Below are 10,220 nucleotides of genomic sequence, written 5' to 3'. Positions count from 1 at the left end.
AAAAATGTGTGAACACTAACAAAAAATTAAAAGAACAAAATGAGATTAACGACCAAGAATAAAGAGAAAAGGCCGAAGGAAACTGCCTATGCGAGAAAAGGATGCAGTTTGATAAGAAGCAGAAGGCATCAGATAATATGAGCAGCCAAATGAGCTGGACAAGCCATATACCTAAATGAATATTTGCATGAGACTGTCAGCAGAGATACTGCAATTTTAGACATAATGAAAGTGGATGGCATATAGCTGAAACACTGGTACTCTGCAGAGCTAGATACATGAGATTTGTCCCTGAAGTGTGCCTCGTTGAAAGGAAAAGCTCGCCTGCCTGGTGTTTGTGAGCTGAATTACCTGGGCCTCCTGCTGGACCCCGTGTGCTTTCAGATAGCCGGGTGGCACAACTCACTAAAAGCAAAAGATTTTTTTGTGTCAGTGGGAAGACTATAACTCTTCCAGGTTAGGAGTAGGACTTCTGACCGTAACATCTCCAGGTTAGATAGGCAGCATTTCCTATGAGGCTCTGCATCTGACACTCACTAGCCACCTCCTGCTGTGGCAGGAAACAGTTGCCCACAAACTCAGCTTCCACTCCAGATCAGCAAAAATGGTCTATGCGAGAACACTGGTCAGGCTGCATTTGGTGCTTTGCCTCCCTGATACAGTCTAGAAGATACCCAAGAAGATGGAGTGTGTAGGAGCTTTACACAGCAAGCTCAGTTTTGAAAAGCAAGCTGAGGCTAAAATAGGCCTTTTTGCAGCAAATATGCCCTTTTCCAGCTCTTTTCATGCTATCTGTGCAACCTCCGTTTACCCCATGCTGTAGGTGAGAGACCAAAATGAGTCTTGCTTTGAGCTAGAGCAGCTGAGTTTATTGTAACCTACCTGAGATTGCCAGTCTGCTTTCATCCCCTCTGCTTACTCCTTGTGGTGAGGTTAGTGAAAGAAAAGCACAGCACAGAGTTTTCTGTGATCCTAAACAGGAAAAGACACCCCAAAATGCCTGGTACTACTTTTACGTAGTAGTTTGGTAATGGCTAAAGCATGGGACAGAATTGGTAACTAGACCCTCTGCAGTTATATTCAGATGAGACTAAAAGTCACATATGATGTGACAAAATAGATGACAATAATGCATTTTTATAGCAGAGAATTTAAATGACTCAGGACATTCAATAAGAACAACTCTTTGGGAGCTCTAACAGCTTAGAACTCAACTACTCATGCATTTCATACATTCTGGATTGAGGGCCTCATTTTTGCTACAAATAAAATATTAAAGCTGTCATCTATAAAGCCTTGTTCTGTACTAACTAAGATTTATTTTCTGCTTTATGAAGAATACCACTTTAATCATTTTGGATAAAAGATAGTTAAATGATCATAAATGATTCAAGGGTAAACAACAAATTGATCCAGAAAATGAGGTAAATTTTGTCCCTTAAATGACATCTATTTCTACCTTATAATTTGCTTCATGAATCAGAAGATAAATTCATTCAAAAATACGACATATTTTCCAGAAATAGAAATGAAAATGGACTAGTAAAAAGTCAAGTGAAAACAGTAAGATCTTTAAAACTGGAAGCACAGTTGACTTAACAGTCACAAATGTTATTTTAGTCACCCTGAAGCTTCTTATTTCAATGCTGCAAAATAGATGTATTGACAGTTGCACAAGAGTGAACTTTAAAGGAACATAAAGGCAGCAGAGGTCAACCAAAGTCTGAATAAATGTTAAAGTGCCAGAGGCTCCAGAGGAAAAGCAAGGATTTCAGGCGTTGCTGCTATCCCTGAGTCTGAAAGAGATAATTAAGAATACTCCAGCTGCTGTGCCTGAAATGGGAGCAAAGGGATTCCAAGCACTGTTTTGTCTGAGGAAAGCAAGAAAAGAGGTCAGAGTTCCCCAGCTTTAGCATTACAACAACAAGGATGCTCTGCAAAATCTTAGCTAGAAAGGGCAAATCTACAAAGTAGTACTTCAACTCCTGCTAGCTGTAGCCTTTTTCTAAAGAAGGTAGAAAGATCACTGGTTTTACCCTTGTTTCCTCATCCTCCTTTGCAACTACATGTTCATTTATAGAAATGAATTTAAGAAGTGAATGCATATGCATATGCAAATGTATATGCATCTAGAATACTGCGTTTTTGAGAGTTGAGAACAAATTTGAGAATTTCCATCTTCCTTTCTTCTGAAGTTGTCCTCTACAGAGACTTTCAGAAACAGAACTCAGGCCTGTGCCACCCATTTATCTACTGCCAAAAAACCTGTTCAGCACAAGGATTGCAACATGGGACAACCTTCAGGACATAAGCCTGGGAAACACTTTTATATATATGTTCGGAGGAATTTATCTGGAAGTTAAGTTATGCTACCGGAGCTTGATTTTGTCCTCTTCCCTTAGACTTTTCAGTAGTAGAGACAGCCCTATATTTTGTAGTGCTCCTGGGGAAAGGGAAGCTGCAATGACTTCTCGCCCCAACAGTCCGCTCACAGCAGGTCACATTGCGCTCCCTTGCCTCCATGGGTGTGATTCAATTCAAAGGGCCTTTGACTGCACGGGCCACCTTTACAATTGGTAGTTGCACTCCTGAATGACATTTACTTGCAGATGGGATCTGGCAACCAAGAGGGTGAAGCGGCAAACTTTTCCCTGCACCTGTTGCTCATTATGTTTCATCTCTAGTTGTTCTGAAATGGTCCATATAGTTGTCCTTTTAGATAAAGCTAAAATGCCAGAGGGCACAAACAACATGCGTAATGACACTATCTGCCATGTGAGAAAGACTCTAACTTGAAACTGCTAACTGTAAGTCAGCGCATGGAGCTGTAGAAAAAAAGTTAGATGTCATGAGGTATCAAATTCAATGCAACAGCCAGGGCAGGCAGTTTTTGTCTAGCAGATAAAAGCCTCTTGTCCTGTAAGGGTATGTCTACATTGCTGCTGAAGGCATGGTTGTAGTTGTAGCATAAGATCATCCCTGTACTAGCTTGCACAAATAACAGCAGCCATACAAGCACTGTGGCACCACTTTCAGTACGGGTTATGCAACTGTTTAGAGAACTTGCAAATATATCCACTCTTTGCTACCTTCCACTGAAGTCTGCATACCATAACACTATTGTACTTTATACAGGCATAACCTAGACTAAAAATGGCTCCGATACACCTTCTTACACTGCCGTCACACCTCTCAATTGTGCGTATACATACCTTGATGTCGCCATTCAGCGTGCTCAATATGAGTCTTGGTCCTACTGTTCTAACTCTTCACTACATCACTTATTTTTAATAAAGTATGAACACCGTCACTTTCCTCTTTTTATTTAGCATAATTTTAAAGTAGTAAATCTTCTGGGTGGTAGTAGTCATCGTTTCTGGGTGGTAGTAGTCATCATTTCTCATCATTTCAAATCAGCAAAGACTAGTTTGATACATGAGGTTTCAAATTTTAAAAATGACTACTACTACTACTACTAATTATTTTTATAAATAATTGGTTCTTTTTCTTTGACTTCTATTTTACTTATCAGACTTTCTGACAAATTCACCTGAGAAGGTAACATTGTAATGACAGAAGGCTTAAGGTTTGTGTGCTACAAACACATGTATCAAGGAAAAGAAAGGCAATTTCTTGTGGCAACCCCTCCTGTCTCAGATACACAGACTACTGAAATTCAGGCTATATCACAGGAATTTCTCAGAGGGAAACTGTTTTAATAAAAGGCTAATGCCTACCTTTTGTTTTCCTCTGTGTTCTCAGGTGGGCTAATGAGAGCCTTCAGTCCACATGCCTGTGTTTAACTTGATTTCCATTAAGTGTCTGTGGTTTACCTGGAGCCTTACAGTGTTCCAGTGTTTGTCAAAGCATTCATTTAGGTTTGAAAATGCCATAATTTCTCAGCCAAAGACTTTTTTACAGGAAACTGTTTTTTCATTTCCCTTAACAGCTAGCCAGTTGTCCACAATATGACTTCAGATGTCTTGTCATTACCAACTGCCAAACTAGAGTGGATGTATGCTTCTTCAGGTTCTCTCAGCAGAATACAGCGGGTGAAGGGTGTCTGGAAAATTAATTGGAAATCCTTGTCTTGTTTTGGCTCAATTATTTTTTATTTAGTTAGGCTGTCCTTCAATCTTCAATCCCAATCCCACCACTGAAAATGCTTATCAATTGATTGACTTTTGGGGAACAGCTGCTCTTTGAGTATCTGACAGAATGTTATCCATTTGACGCAGAAAAAATTTCAGAAATTTAGTAATTTAAACATGGCCTGAACTGATATTACATCGTAGTGACATGAAAAGCCTTCTCTGGACCTTGTGGATATTCTCATCTATAGAAAGAGACTTGCTCTGTGTGAAAGTTTTATGATACCATACAGATAAGGATGAGATTCCTACAACCATTATGGGAAGGGCTAAACTTAGTAACGTGAAGAAATGATATCTTGGGTCATTTTTTCACTGCTCTTTAAGGTGATATCACATGTGGAGGTGAATGCTTTGCCAGGAAGGAGGCTTGACTTCGTTCATGTAAAATTCAGCAGCTTTATTTTTTTGCGTATTTTCATTTTTGCAAATGAAAGAAAATAATTGGAAGAGAAAAATCTAAGATTTTTTTTTCACATCATAAAAGAAGATAGGGAAAAATTGCAGCTAGGTCAACAATTACAAGAGATCTGAAGTCAAATCATGGACAGCTAACTGTCTGATATTAAGAAAGATGTAAAGCCCCTTTCCTGTTAAAAAAGCTCTGGCTGGGAATTTGTTACATTCCGAATCAAAATGGAGAGTACATTTACAGCCACAATATTTATAAAATTTATTTCTACTGCAACATTTAAACATTTCTGAGGTTTGTGGAGTTTCTTCATCCCTCATTATCCTTCAGAGATATTCCTTCTCAAAGATATCTTTGTGGGGAGACAGAATTTAAAGCTCTTTGTTATGCATGCTATGTTTGCAATTCTTCCATTTTCCATTCTTATAACACAACTTTCCCTGAAATCATTGTATCTGACTGTGTGTACTTTCACCATGGGAGTTATAGCCTTGTTGTAGGAGCTGCCTATCTCACATGAGGAGTTTCTAACAACTTGAGATGAGTTACACATTCAGTAGCTTCGATCCTAGTTTTGGCAGGGTTGTTACTTCCTCTTGGGAGGGCAGATGCCAAGTTTGCTAAAATTTCTGCTGTTGACCAGCGCTCACGGAATATTGTCTCAGTGTTCATTTTTTGTTTATTTGTGGGCAACTAAGAAAGTGGAAATGAAATTCAATAATGTGCAGGATTCCAACCAAAAAAGGATCAGTTATTGATATGTGAAAATGCTTAACCAAAGTATCTCCATTAAAATACAGGAATCTCATTTATAATTTCTCCCTAGCAAAGAAAAACATGAAGGATCAGTGTATCTTCACAATGATATTGTATTTATATAATAAATTTAAACAGTAATAAACAGAAATACTTGCGAGCTGCCTGGGGTCTAAGAGAACACTCCTTTAAGTACCTCAGAGGACCAAAAGAGCTGGATTCTCATACAACTAGTGCTCAAACGGCACATTAACAGGAATGTTGTAAACGTCTACAGAGACCTTCCAGATAAAAGAGGTAGCTTTAAAGATATATAAAAACACTGAAGCTGCAAACACAAGCTTTGTCTGGAATATTAAGACAGTTTTTCATACTTAATATGAGGTTGTAAATATTTCCTGATGACTCTTGCAAGTGAAATAGATTTGATAAATTTGTAAACACATAAAACTTGGGATCACTGCGCTTTTCTATTAACATGAGGGGAAGGGTCACCAACATGAATCAGGTAGAGGTGTAAGAGAGATCACAAAAAAAAAAAGGAAGTTTAATATGAGCATTTATAAAGAGTTATAAATATAGTTAGGACAACTTCAGAATGGAATAGGCTATGCCAAGGGGCTATAACTAGGCTATAATAGTACCAGTGCAGCTGGGGACTGAATACCGTTTCAGCTTTTGAGTGTTTTTAATGGATAAACATAAAATTTTACCCTCTGCAGTACCTGGTAGTAGAGGAATAAATTTTAACATTAGGTACTTAGTACTAGTCTGTTCAGTGTAAGATAATATTAGAAATCATTTCCTCTTCAGATAACACTGAAAAGCTACCAAGATCCTATTAAATGGGAATTTTGCCAGATATTAAGCCAGGTAATTATTTTAGAATGCTTCTCCTGACATGTAGTTTTCTAGCATATGTTTTAGGTAAACCAGGAAACAAGGAAGTCAGTCTTATTCGGTATAGACTGGACTCTTTCAAAAATCAAATGAAAATAGAACTCACATGCAAAAGCATCACAAAGGAGCATGGTTGTGTTGTCAACACACAAACCATAACTCAATAATATGTAAATAATTTAGTTTCCATACTGTTTTTGAAAAGTACTTAGAGATCACTTGAGTCTAAGACGCTTCAATAAGAAGAAGAAATTATCATATTAACTAAATTTAACCTCTCACCTCTTTCTAATGTTTAGTTTCAAATGCTTTGATTTCTTGTCTCAACTCTTGTACACATTTCAGGCACTCATTTTATGGGATTTTATTCTTACTAGCATTGAGTTTGTCTTTGCTAGGCTCAGTATTCTGCCTTTTCAAAACTCTTTCTACAAATTTTTTTTCTGGAAATTCAAGACAGTTAATTCGCTATCACGTCTTCTCAGCATATGTTTGAGAAAATTATCATGACAGATAATTTGAAAATTCCACTACCTTCCCTGGGAGCGAGATTTGATTTCTTTATGGCTATGTGATGAAGGACAGAAAGTAAAACTGAAAGAAATATAAGTTTTCTTTGGAGTAGAATTTTGAACAGAAAAGATAAAGATATTTACTTTGTGAATATGATGACTAATTGTAAAAGTTCAGGAATTTTTTTGGCTTGGAAATTAAATAGGGAAATATTTTCAAAGAGAAAATTGTTCTGATGCATTCCAGCCCCTTGACACACATATTTTCCTATATCATTTTAGTGCCGTTCTATCTAAAACCAAACATGAAATTTAAACTAAAGAAGCAACGTGAGAAAGTAGAATATTGACTTAAAACAAATACATAAATTCAACCTTAATCTAGTTAGTTAGGGAAAGAAATGCTTTCTGGAAGGAAGGCTGTGTCCTATCTCACTAAAAGCCTATACAAATCTGATCCAGACACTAATACTCTTCTCCTTGCTTACAATTGCGTTTACTTGATGAATTAGGCCAAAGGGGCTACGTATAGATAAAAGGATCTACCCACACAGATCCAATTGTGAGGCTGAGATCTTCATCATGATACAGATCATAAAGACACACAACTATCACAGCACTACTCCTGCCTGCTCAACTAAAGCAATATGTCTAGCTATAGACACTGTCAAGAAAGATGTGAATCAACTCAAGGCCAAAAAATTTACTTGTGTGGAAAGACTGAGTCAATTAGGTGTCAGATTAGAGATGAAGGGCCACTGTGCTGCTCTTCAGATGGGAACAGTGATGACATTTCTGGCAGAGGATAATCTGTTCTTCCAAGTTTATGGTGAACAGAATCAGTTCCGTTGGGCTTTTGGAGGCAGCCATATAATTACATTACATTATGTTGTCAAAAGGTTGTCTAGAGCCACAATTTGCTACAATCAGAGCTCTGCAATAGGCCTAAGACTATTCAGCTGCTATCCACTGCTTTCTTTAAAAGCTCTCTGAAATTTCTTGGGGTCTCTCTTCTGAGACCAATGTGTATAAATGATTCATAACTGTTCTCCACATAGTGAAAATAGTATAAACTCAATTAATATATTTCTTATAAGTCTCCAAAGAATTCAGATTTTTAAAGCCTACATAACAGAATCAATAAATCAGTATCAATCACCCTCATCTTTGTTAAGAGAGATGAGTATGTGAGGGAAGAGTTAAGGAAAAAGAGCAAATATCCAAATGATGAAATTTTCCCTCCCATCCTTTCAACATCAATGAATATTTTATTGACTTCTGGAAGGCATAAAGGAAGATTCTTTTTTTATTTTAAGGAAAGGAATTTTCAATGGGATTTTATATATTTATTCTGTGGGTAACATTTATTACAGCTAATTTATTTTCTAGTAATGCTAGTTAATGGCTACAAAACCAGATCCTCCTTACATTGTAAAGTGAAGGTGGTTGCTACAAATATGATAAATAATAAAAGAATGAAAAATCAAAAAAAAAAAATCCCTAAAATAATGGCTTACTGGAAATTTCTATTGATGATTCCAAGAAGACTGCAACTAGGCAGGTACACGTGGGTTATTTTCAGTTTACCCAGTGTACTGACAATCTTCAGAGCAGTGGAATAATGGGACACTGAATAGTTCATTGGAGAAAATAAAACTGGAGGACTGTTTTGTTCAGCCACCTTAGCGTTGACAAACCTGATATGAAAGGGTCAGATCTTTGCTAGTGTAGTTCATTTTAGTTCCAGTGAAGCGGAGCATGTTGAACTATTCCAGCTAAGGACTACATAAACATTGGTGTAGGTCCTTGAAACCTGTATAACTCATGGAGTGGACTCCAGGCTTTGACATTACCATTCTTCTAATGGTTATGTGCTTATCTATTCCAAAAAGAAAGATAATTACGCAGCAATTATGCATTTTACTCTTTACCTTTTTGCACCATCTGTATGTAGACCCCTCCAGGAAACAATTTAAAACTTGTACTTTTGATAATGCTCTTTATTTGCTTGAAACAACTATTTGTTCTTGCACTAAATTCAACAAAGGCTCATGAGTCACGAACTTTGAAATTGATTGGGCTTTCTGGAGCAAGCTAAAAGCCCCCTATGTATTCTTCATTTGACTGAAAGGATTCAGGCTCACAAGATTTTCAGTGCTTCCGGTAGCCGAGGGGAGAGTTTTCTAATTGGTGAATGTGCACAGAAAAATATGGAAAGATCCCTTGTAAGAATCTTCTCTTGTAAGAATGCTATTTTTTTTCTTTTATCTCGGCTTTAGCCTTTAAGCTGCTGAGCACCTTTAATTCCCTTTTGAAATCTGTGAGGCTTCAACATCGATTTCTTTTGAAAGGAATTTTGAGAGCTTGGAATTTCAGAGAACTAAGTGCTTGCTGGACAAGTCAGCTAAGGTCTGGAGGAGAAGATTCTCAGCTTATGGAAATTGTCACTGCTCCATTTACTGCAGACCACCCAGTCAGGGTGAGGAAGTGAACAAAGCCTTCTTTGATTGACTCAGGGAAACCTCTGCATCACAGATCCTGGTTTACTTGTGGAATTTTAACTTCCAGACATCTAGAGTTAACAAGATGCAAGCAGTTACGAAGATTTCTGGACAGTTTTCAGGAATAGCTTCTTGATACAGATACTGAATGGCCCAAGCAGGAGTGACTGGATCATTAATAAGGAAGAATTGGTTGGGGATGTGGTAATCAATGATAGGCTTGCTTGTAGTAAACATGAAGTAGTGGAATTGAAGATTATGAACAGAGCAAGGAGAGAAAGTTGTGGAATAGAGACCTTAGAGTTCAGAATAACAGACCTCAGCTTATTCAGGAGATTCGTGGGTGGGAGCCCATAGAAGGCAGCTCTGAAGGGCAAAGGATCTCAGGAAAGTTGGCAGGTCTTTGAGAGTAGCATCCTCCAGGTGTAAGAAAGTGCCATCTCAGTACTCAGAAGGACAAGCAAATGTATCAGGAGACTGACTGACTGACTTGACTGACTGACTTAGGGAACTAATAACAAAGCTTCAATGCAAAAAGGAGGAGAAAGTAGGGAAAGACTACAGAAGAGGAAATTAGAAACATTGCCTTCACATATAGGGGTAGCATTAGAAAAGACAAAGCCCAACGAGTTGAGAGTTGCAAGGGACCTCAAGGGCAACAATAAGACCTTCTACCACTGCATTAGTGGTAAAAGACCAAACAAAGGAAATGTGGCTCTGTTGCTGAATGGGATGGTGATTTAGTGACAGCAGACACGGATGAAGCTGAGTTATTCAATGCCTTCTTTGTCTCAGGCTTCACTGACTAGGTCTCCCAGGCCTCTGTGCTTTGTGAAAAGATTTGAGAAGGAAAACCGCCACTGGTGGACAAGGGTTGAGTCAGGGATTACTTGTAAGAACTCGACCCATACAAGCCCATGGGACCAAATGGGCTCTATCCAAGGGTGCTGAGGGCTGGTCAATATCCCTGCAAGGCCACTGCCTACCA

Source organism: Struthio camelus, chromosome 3, assembly GCF_040807025.1.
Source record: "Struthio camelus isolate bStrCam1 chromosome 3, bStrCam1.hap1, whole genome shotgun sequence".
Lineage (NCBI taxonomy): Eukaryota > Metazoa > Chordata > Aves > Struthioniformes > Struthionidae > Struthio > Struthio camelus.
The sequence above is the reverse complement of the archived record's forward strand: the minus strand, read 5'-3'. Positions refer to the sequence as shown.